The following is a 19,164-nucleotide window of genomic DNA, read 5'->3' on the forward strand; positions in this document are numbered from 1 at the left end:
GAATGTAAGCCCAATGATACATCATTCTATTGTTTTGATGATCAACAAACCCAAATTGATGGTAGTTTGTTAATGGCTTCTCGAGTGTTGTGATTTAGACAGGTTTCATTCATGTCAACACTTGAAGCTAGCTAAACCAGTCTAGTCTTGGAGAAAGTCAAGTCTTGGTGGTCATCCTTCAAGCCATATGGTCTATCAAAGATTCAAGGGAACCACAAGCGCAAGGACAAGGTTAAAGACTATCTCAAGACAAGAAGTTCATGCAAGTGTCCAAGAATATTAAAGATCAAGAAGACTCAAGGTTCACATAGTTTAGAATGCATTGGAGTCCTCTTGGCATTTAGTGTTTGCATGAGTTAGTGTTTTCAGAATTCTTTGAAACTTATCCTTACAACTCATAAAAGGTATTTGAAAACACATGTACAAAGCCCACAGACCATGGCCCAAAGTCCCTTAGATCAAACTTTTCAAACCAAGTTTTTAACACAGGGCCGGTCGACCGGGCTAGGCCGGGCGACCGCGGAAGGCTTGCTGGAAATCCAGCAAACTCCGAAATTAAGCGGGCCAGTCGACCGGGTCAATCCGGACTACCGCGGATTGCTCTTCTAGAAATCTAGAAACGTCAAGGAAGGTCTTGGCGGACTACCGCAACGATGTGGTCGACCTCAAAATATTTTGAGCCCAAATTTTTATCAAACAGGTAGCCCTCGGCGGGTGACCCCGGTCGATCGCGACGGTTTAAATTTTTAAAATAAAAAAGGGCGCCCGATAAGGGCGGGCAACCGCCGTAGCTAGGTCGACCGCACCGTTCTGACAAACGAGTCGTTAGGGCCTGCGCAGGGTAGGTATGCTTACCCAGTTTATGACGGTTTTGCCCCTGAACAGTCCTAAATGAACTTGGGCTATTTAAACCTCATCAAAGACCTTCTTTTACACCTTTTGAACATTGATTATTCAAACCCTAGAGCTTTCTTCTTTGAAAATCAAAAGGAATCTTCTTCTTCCTTTTGTGCATTTAAACTTGCATTCATTTCTTGTCAAGAGGATCTCTCCAAGTATTTAGTTTCAATCATTGGGAGAATATTGTGAGCATGAAAGTTGTATATGCCTTAAAGAGGCTTCAGAGCTTTTAGTTCTTTTCTTTCTTTTGGAGTTGCAAAGAAGAGTTTATTTCTTCAAGGCGGTGGTGTAACGAAGAAGAACGTTCTCGGAGGCGGATTGTATACAAGGGTGTGTCTCCTTGTGGAGCAATATATTCAGCCTCTGTAGTGGATAGGGCGACTGAATTTCGCTTCTTGCTAAACCAAGATACAAGAGATCTACCTAGAAACTGATAAGTGTCTGCTTGTACTTTTTCTATCCACTCTACATCTGGCAAAGTCAGCATCTGAATACCCTACTAGGTTGAATTCTTTGGAATTTTCACACCGCAAACCTAGACTAGGAGTCCCTTTGAGATACTTGAATATTCTCTTGACAGCTCGCACATGGGATTCCTTAGGGCCTGACTGAAATCTATAATATAAGCAAACACTAAACATAATGTCCGGTCGGCTAGCAGTCAAATATAGTAGACTCCTTATCATACCCCTATACTTCTTTTGATCAATAGATGGGTAAAGATCATCTTTGCTTAGTTTAGTAGATGTACTCATAGGAGTAGGCTTTGTTGGAGAGCTATCCATCCCAAACTTTGTAAGCAATACTCTTGTATATTTTTCTTGATTAATGCATATGCCATTTTTCAATTGATGAATTTGTAGACCTAGAAAATATTTGAATTCTCTCATCATGCTCATTTCAAATTCATTTTGCATGCATTGAGCAAACTCATTACACATACTCTCATTTGTTGAACCAAAAATAGTATCATCAACATAGACTTGCACAATGAGTATGTCATCTCCATGCTTCTTGATGAAAAGGGTTTTATGAACCTTATCCATTACAAAGCCCTTGTCTAATAAGAAGGAACTAAGCCGATCATACCAAGCTCTAGGAGCTTACTTTAATCCATATAGGGCTTTGTCCAACTTATTAACATGGTTAGGGAATTTGAAATCTTCAAATATGGAAGGTTGTTCAACATAAACTTCCTCCACTATGAACCCATTTAGGAATGCACTCTTGACATCCATTTTATATAGCTTGAATCCTCTATGACTAGCAAATGGAAGAAGCATCCTAATGGCCTCTAACCGGGCAACGGGTGCAAAGGTTTCATCATAGTCGATTCCTTCTTCTTGATTGTAATCTTGGGCTACCAATTGAGCTTTATTCATTTGAATCTCCCCTCTTTCATCTAGCTTATTTCTATGGAACTACCTAGTACCAATCACTGGGTGGTCTCTAGGTCTAGGAACTAATTTTCAAAGCTTATTTCTTTCAAATTGGTTTAGTTCATCTTGCATGGAAATAATCCAAAACTCATCTTTTTCAGCCTCATCTATACTTTTGGGCTCTATGTGTGACAAAAAGGCAGCAAATTCACAAACATTTCTAAAGTGTGACCTAGTTGTAACTCCTTGAGAGGTATCACCGATGATTTGGGTACTTGGGTGACCGGATAGAATCATTTTCCCTTTCCCTTGATCATCAAGCTCTTTAGGAGGACTTTCTAACTTTAGTGTCCTAAGTTCTCGCTAATATTATCAACTTGCACATCATTTTCAGTTTCATTTTGGTTTGTGTTGTGAGGGTTCACTTCATAATTATAATTATCATGGGAGTCTTTGATTTCTTCACTAAGCTTCACATGAATTACTTCTTCAACACAAAGTGTTCTTCTATTGAATACTCTATATGATTTACATCTAGTAGAGTATCGAAGGAAGATACCTTCATCGGATTTAGCATCAAATTTATGAAGGTTGTCTTTGATATTCAAGACATAACACTTACACCCAAACACCTTAAAGTATCTAATATTTAGCTTTCTATCATTCCAAAGCTCATAAGGTGTTTTGTGTGTGTGGGGTCTAATTATGACTCTATTAATTACATAGCAAGTCTATTAAACCCTCTTATTTTCAAAAATCAGATTTTAATATTAAAAAATAGATTTTCCAAGAAAAATTTCAGATTATGAAATAACTTAAACCTGACCTTATCTCCCCAAAATTTCACATGCAAACACTTTCATCTTCACAACTTTTCAAAGAAAATCCTAAATTTACTCCTACCATGCTTCTAATTTAGACAACATGAAAGAGGGTTTAGAAGACCAACCTTGCTAGCTCTCCTTGTCTCTAGGGTAAGTGATCCTTAAATATACGCTTTGACTTACCCTTTTTATCATAAAAGAAGACCCCGAAGAATAATAATATAGCATCCAATATGTTGAATATGTTGAATATATGAAAGCACTTTGTGTAGAACACTTGGGGAAGAAGAAGCAAAGCACTTACAAAGGGGAAACAAATTTCCTTGGGAGAGCGAAGGGTGGGACGAATTTTCTAGTGGGACAGCAGGTTGGATGAATTTCAAGAAGAGAAAAGTCTTCGGTGGGTTTACTTTTATAGGCACAAGGCTAGGTTTGAGTGAATTTGGAAGTTTTCAATGTGAGCTCTCTCATTTTGGCTTGTTTCCAATTTGTGCTTTGACTTTCTTATTCTTTGATTTTCATATTGAACTTATTTCTAAACCATGTTTCTTGCAAGCTAAGCAATGCTAAATTACACAATAGAGATCCTTGAAGATCAATTTAGAAGCCTTCTCACATCGGAAACTAGCTTTTATAAATGATTTTCGTCCAAAGAGGGCTGCCCAACGTTTGAGCTCATTTTTTACCTATTTAGAGTCTGATTCAGGAAAACTCGTAAACTAGAAAGTTGTAGATCTTTTCGAGACGTTCGAAACAAGTATATATACAAATTTTTTTAGACAAGAAGGTAAAACGTTATGGCTATTTTATTAACCTGACCATACTAGCCCTTTTAATTATAAGTCTTCCTTCTTTTCATTCTTTTATTCATTTTTTAAAACACATCAAATATGCCATCACCATCCTACCTCATCCATATTGTGCACCCAACTAAGTGGGCTACCCATGTGGGGCGCCCACTTATGTGGCCGACCCACATGGGTGAGTCCACTTGGGCCCCTTCCTATGTGGGCTTTGCCCAATGGGCCTTCTCACATGGGTTTTGGGTTTTTCATAAAAATTTAATAAAATTCTTTTAAATTCAAAATTTTATATATGGACCCAACTCATTTAACATTTATGGTGCACCCCTAACTCGTGATCCAACCATCTTTTTTGGGAAAATAACTTTTCGGACCAAAATGCCCCTATTTGACCATTACACATCCAAATGCGACCAAAATACCCTCAAATTGGTTCACCAATAAAGGGGAAAGTTAAAAATAGAAAGACTTTGTGGTCAAACTTAAAAATAGAAACTTTTAAAGTTGGGTCCTTTTGGTGAGCAGTATCAAACAGGATCATTTGGTATCCCCTGAAAATACCCAAAATGCCCTTAACACAAAATTTCCAAATCAAGTGAAACCCCTGAGAAATTATAAATTAAGCAGGTTTTCCGAAATTCATGAAATCATCTAAGATTCCTTATATACACCTTAGAGGTCAATGAAACACATTGGAAATGACCAAATTACCCTTGAGGTGCAAAATGTGGTGAAACTAGGGAAAACCCTAAGAAATTCCAAACATAGCAAGTTTCCTAAAATTCACGAAATGACTCGAGATTTCTCAGATACGGTCCAGGGATCAATGAATCACACACGAAAAGACCAAAATACCCCTGAAGTGCAAGAATAAAAGAAACTCTAAGAAATCTAAATTTGGCAAGTCTCCCAAAACTTATGAAATTACTCATGATTCGTCAGCCATACTCTCAAGATGATTTTGGATATAATGGAAATGATCAAAATATCTATAAGAAGATGAAAATGTGGAAGCCCTATGAGTTTCTAAAAATAGCATGTTTTTTCACTTGTTTGGAAACTTGAACTTTCATCTTCCAGATACTGTTGGGAATACCCTAGAAACCTTTAGAATTGCGAAAACTTCAAAACTCCTTAAAAACGCAAGAATACCTAATCTAATGCGGAAGACTGACTGAAGACTCGACGAAACTTCAGAATCTCTTGCTTTTCAAAGTGTAGCAAAATGGGGGTGTCTACATATATGAAACAGGATCACTTGGAATCCCCTAAATATGCCCAAAAGGCCCTCGACACACAAAATTTTCAAATCAAGTGAAACTCTTGAGGAATTCTAAATTTAGCAGGTTTTTCAAAATTCACGAAATAACTCGTGACTCCTTAGACACACTCTAGAGATCAGATGAAACACATTGGAAATGACCAAAATACCCCCGAGGTGCAAAAATTGATAAAAAATAGGGAAACCCTGAGAAATTTCAAAAATAGCAGGTTCCCTAAAATTCACGAAATGACACGAGATTTCTCAAACACGGTCTAGGGATCAAATGAATAATACTGGAAAAGGCCAAAATACCCCTGAAGTGTAAAAAAAGGAGAAACATTGAGAAATCTAAATTTAATAGGTCTTTCAAAGTTTATGAAATGACTTCTCAGCCATACTCTCGAGATGATTTTGGATTTATTGGAAATGACCAAATTATCCCTAAGATGATAAAAATAGAAAAACCCTGAGAGATTCTAAAAATAGCAGGTTTTCTCAAATACTTGGAATCAACTAGAACTCCTCAGTCATACCTTCGGGATAATCTCAGACATATCAGAAATGACCAACATGCCCCCAAGATACACAAAATAGGGAAAACCCTAAGAGATTCTAAACATAGCAGGTTTTTTCACTTGATTGGAAACTCGAATTCTTATTTTCCAAAGATCAACGGAATCCCCTAGAAACCTTCAAGATTGCGAATCAACTTCAAAACACCTAAAACGCAAGAACGCTTGACCTAAGGCAAAAGACCGACTCAAAACTCAATGAAACTACTAAATCATTTGCTTTTCAAAGTGCAGCAAAATGGGGGTGTCTACAGATGCCCCTCTTTGGTAGAGATGACATAGTCATCGTATACCAAAGCAAAAGTGACAGAAGCATTTTACGTAGCATTAATCAACAAGAAATTCACTTGATAATGCAAATGTATGCAACCTAATGCAAAATCCTAAATGAAGTCCTAGAACATAATCAAGTATCAGTTATGCTTACCACCGTGAGCTGGTAGTTAGGATAACGAAGAACTTGGAATCGGTTTAAGGGTGAAAATCACATCGCTTAGAATTTATTTTTTTGGTAGGTAGAATGGGAGATGATACAACGCCGTTTTAAAACGGGCAAATGAGAATATAAGATTCAACTCTAAAATGGATTCGAGATAAGAGGCCGTATTCATACGGACTGGAAAGATTTGAGAAACCATAGTCATATGGATTCGAGAAGAATGAGACAAGAATGAGACACCGTAGTTATACGGACCAAAAAGGAGATAAGAGACTATAGTCGTATGGACTCGAAAAAAATGGGACACCATAGTCATACGGGCCCAAAGGGAATGGGACACTGTAGTCATACACGCCCAAAAGGATAAGAGACCGTTGTCGTACGGACTCGAAGAGAATGAGACACCATAGTTGTACAGGTCTCGAAGGAAATGGGATACTGTAGTCATACAGGCCCAAAAGGATAAGAAACCATAGTCGTATGGACTCGAAGAGAATGAGACACCGTAAGTGTACGGGTCTCAAAGGAAATGGGATACTGTAGTCATACAGGCCCAAAAGGATAAGAGGCTATAGTCGTATGGACTTGAAGAGCATGAGACACCGTAGTTGTACGGGTCCCGAAGAAAATGGACTACTGTAGTCGTATGGACTCGAAGAGAATGAGACACCGTTCACAAACGGGCTCAATGAGGATATGAGACCATTCACAAATGGACTAAGAAGATGAGACACTGTTCACAAACGGGCTCAAAGTGGATACGACGCCATTCATAAATGGACTCGGAAAATGAGACACCATTCACAAACGGGCTCAAGGAGGATATGATACCATTCACAAATGAACTCAGAAAATGAGATACCGTTCACAAACGGGCTCAAAGAGGATACGAGGCCATTCATAAATGGACTCAGAAAATGAGACGCCGTTCATAAACGGGCTCAAGGAGGATATGAGACCATTCACAAATGGACTCAGAAAATGAGATATCGTTCACAAACGGGCTCAAGGAGGATGTGAGACCATTCACAAATGGACTCAGAAACTGAGACACCGTTCACAAACGGGCTCAAAGAGGATACTAGGCCATTCACAAATGGACTCGAAAAATGAGACACCGTTCACAAACGGGCTCAAAGAGGATATGAGACCATTCAGAAATGGACTCCGAAAATGAGACATCGTTCACAAACGGGCTCAAAGAGGATATGCGACCATTCACAAATGGACTCAGAAAACGTGGCATCATTCACAAACAGGCTCAAAGAAGGTGAGACAACTTCGGTTGAGATGAATTAATGAATTCAACAATGAAGAATTTAGAGTTTTTTCATGAACTTGAATTTGATGCGAAGTTGAATTTGATGAACTTTAGTTTCTTGAAACTAGTGAAGGCTGAAATCGGGGACGATAAAGATCGTGACCGATGAAAACATTGACACTAGGACTTTCAGGAATAACGAGACAATAAACATTAAGAACGATGAAGTATGACTAACAAGAATGGTTTAGGAACGCCTTCTGGAAGCTTCGACAAGATCTATACACTACAACAAACGTGACATTTAGGGGCGGACATGTAGGAGCGGTCATAAAATCCGCCACCAATTGTGGATTAGCCAGCGGTCTAGACCGCTGTTGAATGTCCCTCGAAGGACTAAACTCTGCAGCGGTCATGACCGCTACTAAAGATGAAATATGACCGCTCGTATATACAAGCAAGTTGGGCGCGAAAATTTTATTCGCCCCGCGCGAGTATTTTCTCCGTCCCTCATACGTTTCATCTCTTCTCCCTTCCCACCATCAACCGAACCACCCAAACCCATTTTCCCCTGATAAATCCCTACTCAAACCCTCTTCTTCATTTTCTTCTTCCTTTAAAATTCCATCAGCCACCTCTACGGCCCTCAAACCCACCTTAGCCAATACTCCTTCCCCACCGACCACCTCATTCTTACCACTACCAAACCCTCTTCTATCTCCTAAACTCATTTTCCCCATCATCGCTCCACCATCTTCTTCTTCTTCTTCATCTTCTACCTCAAACCCATCTCAGCCAACACCCATCACCATCCCAGCCACCCAACCCTAACCTCCTTAAACCCTTCTTCCTCATTTTCTCCGGCAAGGCATTGCCGGATTCCGACCAATTTCCCCTCCCCACGTCAGATCTACTATTTCTGCCCATCTCCTTCAACCACCATCTATCCCCCATCTTGTCTTATCTGCTCCACCCCATCTCCACCTCCATAGAACCCATTTCCATTCCCATTTTTGCCCAAATCAACCACCATCAAACCTTCCTCCATTTCTCTGAACCTTAAACCCTCTTTTCATCTCTCCCGTTTAACCTCCATCGGCCACCACCTCTGCAAATCACCGTCACAGCCCTTCTACCATCTCCTCTGAAATTTGGGTTTATCATCTCTATCAATCTCTTTCTCAACTTTTAGGGTTTGGAAAAAAGGGGAAAAAGCTTTTGAGGAGAGGGTTTTTGCAGAGAAAGAAAGGAGGATGCGATTCCTTTAAGGTTTGGCTGAGGAGAAATAGGAGGAAGAAAAACGAGAAAGGCATCGGCTCTGTGCTCAATGGTTTCTTCTTGTTACTTCTTTCCCTCTCTATCATCATCTCAACAGACAACTATTTCGCCTTTCCCTCTCTTTCGATATTGCCCTAAAAATCTCGCTCTGTTTTGGAATTTCGTAGAAGAAATCCGTGGATTTCGATTTCGGATAAAGGTAATCATCTGTAGTGTTTCCATCTTTATTTTATAGGATTTCTTCTGTTATTTCTTTTTTATTGTCTCATTTCTTCTATGATTTTTCGTTTTTCTCTTTTCAGGGTCTTCAGGGTTTAGGGTTTGAAGAAGAAGAAGAAGAAGAAGAAGGTATGTTTCCTATTCGATCAAAGAGGTTGACACATTTTTTCATTAAAAATGGCCATTAATATATTTTGAGTTTTTGCACATGGTCCTTCTGAATTTTTAAAATAAATTGAACATTAAAAAAATTATGATACTTTTATTTATTAATAAATTTATTTCGACTTTGTTGAATCTGTCACTTATTCTAATTTTTTTTTTTTTTGCAGGTCAAACGAACAGGAAGCACTTAAGCCAGTTTCTTGTGTCTGTTCTATTTTTGTTCTTTAGTACATGCATGGATTTTGGTAACTTTTTGTATGGGGTTTTGATGTACTTAACCAAACACGAAGCACTTCACTCCCTTTGTCTTATTCCATTTCTATGGTTGATATATGAACCTTTATATTTCATTTCTAAGTTTGAAGTAGTGCATCATTACAGTCAATCTACACATGTAGTGTATTTTGCCACATTATGTTATTTTTATGTAAGGTATTTTGATGTACAATTCGTACAAATTTAAGCTATTTAATGTCTCTGTGTTGTCTATTCCAAATGGGAACTTTATAAGGTATAGAGATGATGGTTGTTGGGATGTATTGGAGAGGGGGCTGATGGTGGATTGTTGAAGGAGGTGATGTTGAGATGGAGGAGAGGAGGCTGATGGTGGATTGTTGAAGGAGGTGATGTTGAGATGGAGGAGAGGAGATGTGTTGACAGGGAACTACGAGTTCCATCATGACATGTAACAGATGACTTTTAGAGCATGGAACTTTGATGAATTTAACTTGATTTCCCTATACATACTTTAGTTGTTCTCTTCATTGTGTGATGGTTTTGCTAAACAGGCACTGTTAATTCAGCCTATGATGTCATACTTGAAAGAGATGGTTTAGTCAATGTGAACTGTGAAGTGTTCACTTCATTTCTGATATAAATTGATGCCATAATTTCTGCTTTGATATCTTTTCCATCTGCAGGGATGACCTTGCTATCTTGCATTCATGCTTACTGAATTCCATTTCACTAATATGATGGGTCTGCTTCTCTGTAAGAAATTTGAGGAATTTGTCTTTCTTAATACAGGTCAGTGATTTGAAAGAGAGTGAGGAGGAGCTAAATCTATTTTTAGAAATGTATAGACGTGAATGCACTGATTCAAGGTCAGAATATCTTGTGCTTAACTTTCATTTCAAGGTCTTGAATTTTACTTGCAATGTTTCATCTTATGATATTCTAAATACAGATTGATTCATTGCAATAGTTTGAAAAATATGTTGAGTAGTTGATCGGTGGTTATAATTTATTCTATGCAATGATTTATTCTCTATGCACTATTGTCATCTCTTGTTATACTTTTATTTCTCTTTTTAACAAACACAATGAAATGCGTATGTGTGTTATTTGCTAGATCTTCTCATTGTTCGTTAACACAGAACCAAGACTTAGTTGGAATACAAGAGCGCATCAACATGTCAATTTGTGAAACTTAGAACCAAGAAGAAAGTAGTTTGTAACTCCTGCTTTGCTCTTAATGCTCCATGCCTGCTAAAGTTGAGTTGCACCTGGGTGCACGAATTACTTAAATTGCTATTTGTCGTTGACTTTTCTGGCCACTTGAAAGTGGGTGTTATGCTACACCATTCTTCTTTGCTCATTAGAGATATGTTGGGATTTAGCACTTAAAGCTTTACAATGTTTCTGATCTAGGTTTTGGAGCATCGGACAAGAGTGGTTTCTCTATATTGGGTTTTTAATTTTATCTAGCTTCTATTTTAATTATTTCCTTTTAGTGCTAAGAGGATTAACTTCACTTCAGAACGTCTGTGGCGCTTCCGCCAAGATTGGGTCAGCTCTGAATAGTGGGGTAGGGAGTAAGAGCGATTATTACTTAGTTTGGACCTTCGAGTGGTTCTAGAGAATGTTCATCCATACTGCTCAATAAATTTATAAGATTCTTATTAACCTTTCCATAGGTTATCCCTTGAAAGCAGTTAAAGCATTTTCTAAGGGTAGATTTGTAAAAGTGAATCATGATGCTTCTCTCAACTACCCAGCGAACTTAGAGGTTGGGGATTTCTCAAGGTTATGTCAAAGATTTTTAACCAACTTTGGCGTAGTTGAATTGGCTAGTGGAGCATTTCAAAGGAAGGCCAATCTTTCATGGAGGGTGATGTTGTTGAAGGCTATTTGGTCCAATCTATAGAATCAGGGAGTAGAGCGCAATAAATTCAATGCTAGAGGCCAAATATGCAATTTATTTATTTAATTATTATTGTTATTATTGTTATTATTATTATTTTTTTGGGGGGGTGGGGGTTGGTCTATAACAATGGGTTATATGGCAATCAACCAAGAACCAAATCCTAAGCCAGATGACACGTCAAACAAGTCTCTGTTGATGTAATGATAAGCCTTTTTCATGTGCTTAATTATGTCTGGGCTTACCCTATTGGGCTTCAAATCTAAACAAATATGGTCATTTGAGTTATTCAAGGGAGTGGTCAGACTAGACACAGGCGCCTCCCTAGATGGAGGTAGAGCAGAGATTGGAGCCATCTTATGGGACAAAGAGGGTTCAATCCATACAGACCCGGAAGAGATCCATGCTCTTGAAATAAACACAACTCATCAAGGAGTCTGTATTGCCATGGAGAAAGAGATTGATGATATTTGGGTGGAGTTGGATTCTGTCATAGCTGTAAATGTGATTAAGGGCATCTATAAATGCCCGTGGAAGAAGAAGCTCATTCTATCAAAGATAAAAAAAACCTCGCATGCTTCAAAACCTTGAAAATATCTCGTGTGGAGAGGCAAACACTGCAGCCGATTTCTTGTCCAAAACCGACTGCCCGTGCAAAGGAGACAGCAGCATCTCTCTTTCTGTCATTCCTCCACCTCTCCTAGACATTGTATCTTTGCAGGTACTTGTTATGTAAAACTCTAATTGTTATATTTTCTAATGATCTGGTAGCGTCTGTCAAAACCCCAACTTACCTACAAAAAAAATGCATTAAAAGACTTGCACTAAGAGGTTAGTCTACACATGGGGGAACTTTATTAGAAGAAAAGATTAGGATTTAGAAGTGGTTACAGTTTGTGAGTTATATTTCTGTAATTATTTTCCCCATGTGAGAGCCCCTTGTAGATTCGGCTGAACTTCCACTTTCTTTGACTCGTTGTCCCAAACAGGCTGAGGTGCATCAATTGCTCATGATGGAACATCTAGGTCTGGAAATTTTGGATGAGTTTATTAAGAGCAGATTGGCATTTCAGTTTGACCTACTATAGGATGCCTGATTAATCTGTACACAGTAGAACTGTTGAATAGCTGAGGAGACAGCATAGTGTTATGTAAAATGCTTTCAAAGGCCCAAACAATTGTCTTATGTATCCGAAAGGCCCATCCCTATATTTGTGTCTTCTTAGTCAGGATCCACCTTGGTTCCATTTGATTCATTAAAGCAGCATAAATTTGCCTGCAACATGGGCCTTTTGGTTATGAACTTTGCTGAGTTGATATTAGAAATATGGAAGTGGAAACAAAGTCAAGGGGTCATTTGCAGTTCTATTCTGCCAACTAGTGGCTGTCACATTGGCAACCGATTGGGCTCTCACTCGAGTCAAAAAATTTGACAGAACAAGAATTGCAAGATATGATTAAATACAAGGCCGGTGGCTCCGGTTTCTCATGTGAGAAATCAACTGCCACGACTGATGAAGCAAATCACAATCAATCTAGTCTAGGCCATTAATGATGAGTACTGAAGGAAATCTTTGGATTCGAATGGCAGCGTCTTGCTTCCTCATGAAATCTAGTTAAGTTTTATGATATTTTATTTATAGATGTCTTGTGTCTTATCTCATGTCCCTGTCCTACATTTTAAAAAATTCCGAGTTGTCATTTAACAGGACATTGGGCAATTTGCTTCAAGAGTCACTTATCTTACCATTTAAAAAATTCCGCATCTCAATTTTTTCTCTTATTCAGGGATATATCTAAACTCTCTGAGGTCTTGAAATCTAAACAGGAGGAAGGCAAAGCCTACTTATCAGAGATTGAGGTTCATAATTTCTCCTTTCTTTTCCATTTGTTAGGTGGACTGTATTACTTTTGAAAACATGAATAGGGCTGTAAGTCTTGTGTTCCCTGCAGTCAATTGGGCAAGCATATGATGATATGCAAACTCAAAACCAACACCTGTTGCAACAAATTACAGAGAGAGATAACTGCAATATCAAGGTACTTCCTCTAAATATGTTTTATATTATCGCCTCACAGGAAAAAAACAATAATAAGGTTGTTTGATGTTTGTTTAATCTTGATCGTGCCTTTCCTGTTAATGTATGCATGTAACTTGTAATCTTATTTTGGTTCAAGCAGTTTGAAGTCCGTTATTTTCATTTAGCGCATATAATGATTTGTTCCATGTATGAAATTCAGTGCAAGTTAGCGTTGGCTGAGAACTGTATTTCATCATGATAACACTGACATGGACAAATTGGTTCCACAGATTTCTTAGATGGATACAACTTTTGAGACTTATTTATTCAGTTTATCGGTTAAAAGATCCAAAAGAAAATCCTAGTGTGGATTTATATGTTATATTCGACTTTTTTGGTAGGTAAGCTGGGATCACCATCGACCTCAAGGTTGAGATACAAAGCCTCAACCATTGAGCTACAGGACCAACCCTGTTATATTGGACTTCTTTCAAATACAGAACTGTATTTCATGATGATAACACTGAGATGTATTTCAATGGACAATCAGGCAACATGTATTTAACATGGCCGATGAACGGCAGAATTTCATGACTTGGGGCTTTTGGTGTATGCTTTTAGAGGTGCTTGTGCAATATTTTTTTTTGGATACTTGAATGACTGCAAATTCAGGGTGTCTTACAAATAACTGTTCTATACTCATTAACCTACAATTAATGAGAAAATCAGCAATAAAGTTCTCTCCAACAACTACTGAGCTCCAATCAAAGTCAATATGTACAGAACCCAAGTAGGAATGACCTGCAGGATATTGGGACAAAATCTCTTCATTCCCTGTGGACTGCAACTTTTGTATGGATTGAGTCCCAATTTGGGTTGTATTCATTCATTAGTTCGAATTGGGTTAGGCAGTTACCAAATTCATTTCTCTACTCAAACTTCTATTTACTATATTCACTTTATCACCTTTATGCACTTCAATTTTTAAGCTGAGCTCTACTTTCGTTTGCTTGACTGTGTGAGGTAGACCAACTTAGAGGGAAACCAGTTGAATTTGTTGCCACAGTTCATAACTCATCGGGATTTCGCTATATGCCTTCAATTGGCATTTACTTTGAGTCATCCATCTATTCACAATTTTAGTGGCTTGCAATCGAATGAAATGAGCCAAAAGGATCAATAGAGGTGGCAACAATCCCAGTTAGTTCAGCCTAGGGTCACTGAACTGTGGCAACTCACTGTGGCAACCCACTTGACCTTTCCTGTATCCATTCCCCTTGCCAGGGTCACTGAATTTCTAATTTATTTGATCATTCACTACAGCTTTAGATATCCAGATATCTTTGTTGTACGATCATATACTATTGTTTGGTTTATGTGTGGCTACTCACTGGTATTTATGGGTCATTCTGATGCAACTATTGGCACGAAATACCACTGATAGACAATCAATTTGTAACCCTTTGAGCACATTGAATAGATGTTTGAATTCCTATTAATTTTTCAAATATATATTCCTAGATAAGAACTTCAGGTTTCCATTCAATTTTCATCAGTTTTATAATTTCAAACTTGACATGCATGGACCCATATATAACCTATTTATTTTAACTGTTCTTTTTTTATTTTTTCTCTGTTTGGATATTTTTTCCTCAAGGAGCGGTTCTGTTTTGATTACAGCTTCTGCATTGGATTATCTTCACCATCAAGGTCATACTCCAATCATTCACTGTGATTTGAAGCCAAGCAACATTCTTCTTGATGAAGACATGAATGGCCATGTGGGTGACTTTGGGATAGCGAGGTTTGATTAAAAAATCATTCGCAACTCCTCTGAAGATCAAGGCAGCACGATTGGTCTAAAGGGAACTGTTGCGTGCATTGCTCCAGGTAACAATTTATTTAGTTTCAACACATGAATCAGCCCCTGTTTCATGCACATTTTGAACCCACAAATCAGCCCTGCTACTAGCATTTCAGCCCATGAATATGCTCCCTGCTATCACATTTCAGCCCATAGATATACTCACTGTTTTAGCACAATTCTGTCCTTGGATTCAGCCTTAGTTTTTAGCACAATTCTGTCCATAGTTCACTCCCCGAATCAGTCCCAGTTCTTTCACAATTCAGTCCTTTGATTCAGCCCATGTTTTGTACTGATTCGGCCCTTGTTACGCACAATACAAGTCTATTTTTTTAAATCCCAATTTTAGCACAATTCAGTCTATGTTTCAGTCCCCATTACATGCTAAGTATGAGATAGTTGCGACTGTGTCACTTTTGGATTTCGTACCCATGAGATCATTTGAGGTAGGTATCAAATGTTAATGAGGAGTTGTTTGATTAGGATCAGAGTAGCGCACATGAGAAGTCACTCATGTCATCCTTTTTATAGTTGAATATCAACATAAGTGAATGGTCATGTCAATGCTATTTTAGGCCCTTATGATTACTTGATGGTATGGACTGAGTAGGTGTAAGGTGACCATAAAATCATGACATATGTGTATTGTTTTTGGTTTCCTTCAATAGGGCATGGCTTGTTTTTCTTAATATTTACGCATTTTGGGTTCAATCGTTTGGTCTGCTATGTTATCATTTGGGGAATTTCGATATTTTGGCACTATTTTGTTTGCATCCTTGAATAAAAGGAGAGGGAAGTGATGGGCTGTTGTTGGAGGATCTGTTTGCATGCAACAAGCAAGGCCAGTACAGGTTCAGATGGGGTTTGGGATCAAGGATTGGGGTCTGAAATTTAAAGATCGAGTCACTTTTAAGAGGGCTGTTTGTTTGATTTTGGGTTGGGTTGGATCAATCAAAACAGGGGTAATCCTAAGGCTAAAGCAAGGGCTGTTTTGGGAAGAATTTGAAAGTGTTAAGCTCAGTCACAGTGGGCTGATATGGTTGGTGCAAGAGAGGCTTTCAGATAACATTTGGGAAGGGTTTCTAGAGCTGGCAAAAGCAGCCATTTAATTTCAGGGACGTATACCCCTGTTAAGTGTGTAAGCAGCTTAAAGTTTCCTAGTTCTGCTAGACTTCCGGATGAATGTTATGATTCTGAGGCACCTCCATCTGCGGCTTAGTCCTTTTCTTGCTTTCCAATCATGTTTCAGTTCGCGGCCTGTTTGTCCATCTACTAGAATAAATTTGATGAGAGCTTTCTGATCTCAGTTTGTCAGCAAGCCCGTTGGTACCCGCTGTTGAAGAATGAGGTCGCACCTGAGGATAGTAGATGCAAGCAATTCGAAAATAGTGGAGTCTAGAATTGTAAAATCTGAGCCAGTTGGGAGGGGTAATATTACCCAATTCCATCTTCCAAAGAATGATCATGGAGGGAAATATGCTGTCAGGACAAATCCCATCTTCCATCTGTAATATTACCCAATTAAACCTGCTCACGTTAGATGAAAACAACCTGACAGGAAGCATACCTTCAGCCCTAGGAAACTGTAAGAAACTGGAAACATTGAATCTTTCTAAAAATAACCTTCGTGGTGCCATACCGAGACAAGTCATTGTCCCTTTTTCCCTATCAATAGCACTTGACTTGTCTCACAATTCATTGACTGGCTCCCTCGCACTAGATGTTGGTAACTTGATACATCTAGCAATGTTGGATGTTTCGAGTAATAAATTGTCTGGTGAAATTCCATATACAAGACAGCTATGTTTTAGAAGAGATGCTGCCTTAGTGTTTGTACTTGATCGAGAAATCAAGAATGTCTTGGGCAAAAGCTCATGTATCAATTTTGACATTTCCGCAAATTAATGATATATAATTTCATCTAATGCAACAATTTTATGACATGGTTGAATCACACTTTAGCTCTTATCAGTTTTCTGGTTTTGGTAAACCTTTTCCTTTTGCCTTTTTTCTGAAATTGGAACACTGTGGTTGCAGAGGGAGCTTCTCTTAGGAGGCGGAGAGGAGTCCACAATTCGTAGACGCAATTTATAGTATGTGCTACCTATTCTTTTTCGCCTTAGTGTGAGATTTCCTTTTTTAATCCACGAAATGCTGATGCATTTACAATTAGCAGATGTTTGCCTAGAATAGAGTCTTTCACTTGTACTTATTCCTGGAACATAAGCTTATGTATTAAAAAAATTCTCAAATCACAAACCTATAAATCTTGTGAGACGTGATAAGATCAATTTTCTGTAGCTGTGGTCTTTCTTTTAATTCAGGTGTCTGCATAAGTGTAGGCATTTCATGATCCAAGGTCTAGTTCATTTGTCATGAAAGGACCATGTTTGGACCATAAAGGGGTAGGCTAGTTCTGTTAAAGTTGTTTTGGCTATCTTTCTTGTTTGAACTTTGTAATTGTAGTATTAGAGGCAACATTCCTTACCTTTATCTGGCCACATCTTATCTAAATATTAGTAAGGAGTTTTATATAAGGTTCTTATGCTCTGTAATTGTCTTTCAGGACGAAGGCTGGAATGACATCTGCTGCAGAAAGCATTACGGAGAGCCTTCGTCGCACTCGTCAGTTGATGGTTCAGGTTATGATTCATGATAGAACTCACCCATCCTTTATCATTTTGTACTTAAGTTCTTTAATGGTATAAGATATGTGATGTGTATATAACAGGTTCTAATTGTAAAATAGGTTATGTATCAAACAAATTTGTTATTCCCGTGTATTGGGATTTGCTGAAAAATAATTTTTTTTAAAAAAACTGTAACTTTTAGCGGCGGTCAAGACCGTTGCTGTATGGTGCAAAACCCAGTCCATCGTTAGATCTTTAGTTGCGGTGACAACAACTTCAGCAGCGGTCTTAACCGCTGCTATATTCAAATATTTAGCAGCGGTTTTAACTGCTGCTATATTTAGATATTTAGCAGACAACTTCAGCAGCGGTCTTAACCGCCGCTATATTCAGATATTTAGCAGCGGTCTTAACCGCTGCTATATTTAGATATTTAGCAGCGGTGAAGCCCGCTGCTATATTGGCGAACCTAGACTCCTAAGAGTTGAAAACAGTAGCGGTCATAACCGCTGCTAAATAGTTCCATACACAAGCGGTCCATTTAGCAGCGGTTCTCACCGCTGCTATAACATATAGCGACGAGAGATTTAGTAGCGGTTAAATAACCGCTACTAAAGGTAATGGTAGCGGTTTAGCCTGCTTTGAGCAGCGGTCTTGCCCGTTGCTAAAAACCATTTTTGTTGTAGTGATATATATATATATATACAAAGAGACTGTTGGTCTTTTCTGCAGGGGATTTTGATAACTGAAATCTTGATCTAAATACCTGGAATTAGTCATCTAGAACAACGGCTCTCTCGGATACTGAAATTGGAAAGTGGGAGTTTTCTTTTAATAGGTGTTTAGACAAACATTTCTTGACCAGGATAGTATTCAACTGACTGGAAGAAAATTCTGAATATTAATGGTTCATCTTTCTGAAAAATTTGCCCAACCATCATCACATCCAAAGCGCTTCCAAGCTTTAGGTACCTTTCTGGGGCATTGTCTTCTTATGAAAACTGCACTTTTCGATGTCTCTACTTCGGAATGCTTCTGAGCTGATCTTCTTTGAAATGAAGCTCCTTGACTAGATTCTAGAAGTATGTCCTTCAGGATTAACTTGGCTTAGGTATCATCGCAGGGAGCTGACGACACCGGGCCTCTTTCACTGAGACAGTTGTATCATTTGGACATAAGGACGACAATTGACTCTTCCTAAAGAGAAAATTTGGATAAAAGACACTACTCAAAGGATTGAGGAGCTCTGAAAGAGTGAACTTAGAATAACAAAGATTGACTTCGCTAACAAACATAGTGATATTTCTGCCTTAGTTAATATTTTGTTTGGTAAGTCTATCCTTTTAAGGAATAGTTTCTCAATTGATAAATACTGGACTTCTTCCTTAAAACAGTAATGCCT

At 38.4% G+C, this 19,164-nt stretch overlaps 1 long non-coding RNA gene across 2 annotated transcripts; it reads left to right on the plus strand.

The window, feature by feature from the left end:
* Positions 1-9,027: 9,027 nt before the first annotated feature.
* Positions 9,028-17,915, plus strand: LOC143856408 (uncharacterized). Of its 2 annotated transcripts, XR_013238191.1 has the most exons (4): positions 9,028-10,207; positions 14,949-15,158; positions 17,170-17,225; positions 17,699-17,915. It is a non-coding gene; the product is annotated as an uncharacterized LOC143856408 (long non-coding RNA). The 2 variants fall into 2 exon arrangements; XR_013238190.1 differs by lacking the exon at positions 17,170-17,225 and having other exon boundaries at positions 9,043-10,207.
* Positions 17,916-19,164: the final 1,249 nt, after the last annotated feature.

The sequence above is a fragment of the Tasmannia lanceolata genome, unplaced genomic scaffold, assembly GCF_043159265.1.
Source record: "Tasmannia lanceolata isolate RefF3 unplaced genomic scaffold, GAP_Taslan_0.1 ptg000023l, whole genome shotgun sequence".
NCBI classification, from domain to species: Eukaryota; Viridiplantae; Streptophyta; class Magnoliopsida; order Canellales; family Winteraceae; genus Tasmannia; species Tasmannia lanceolata.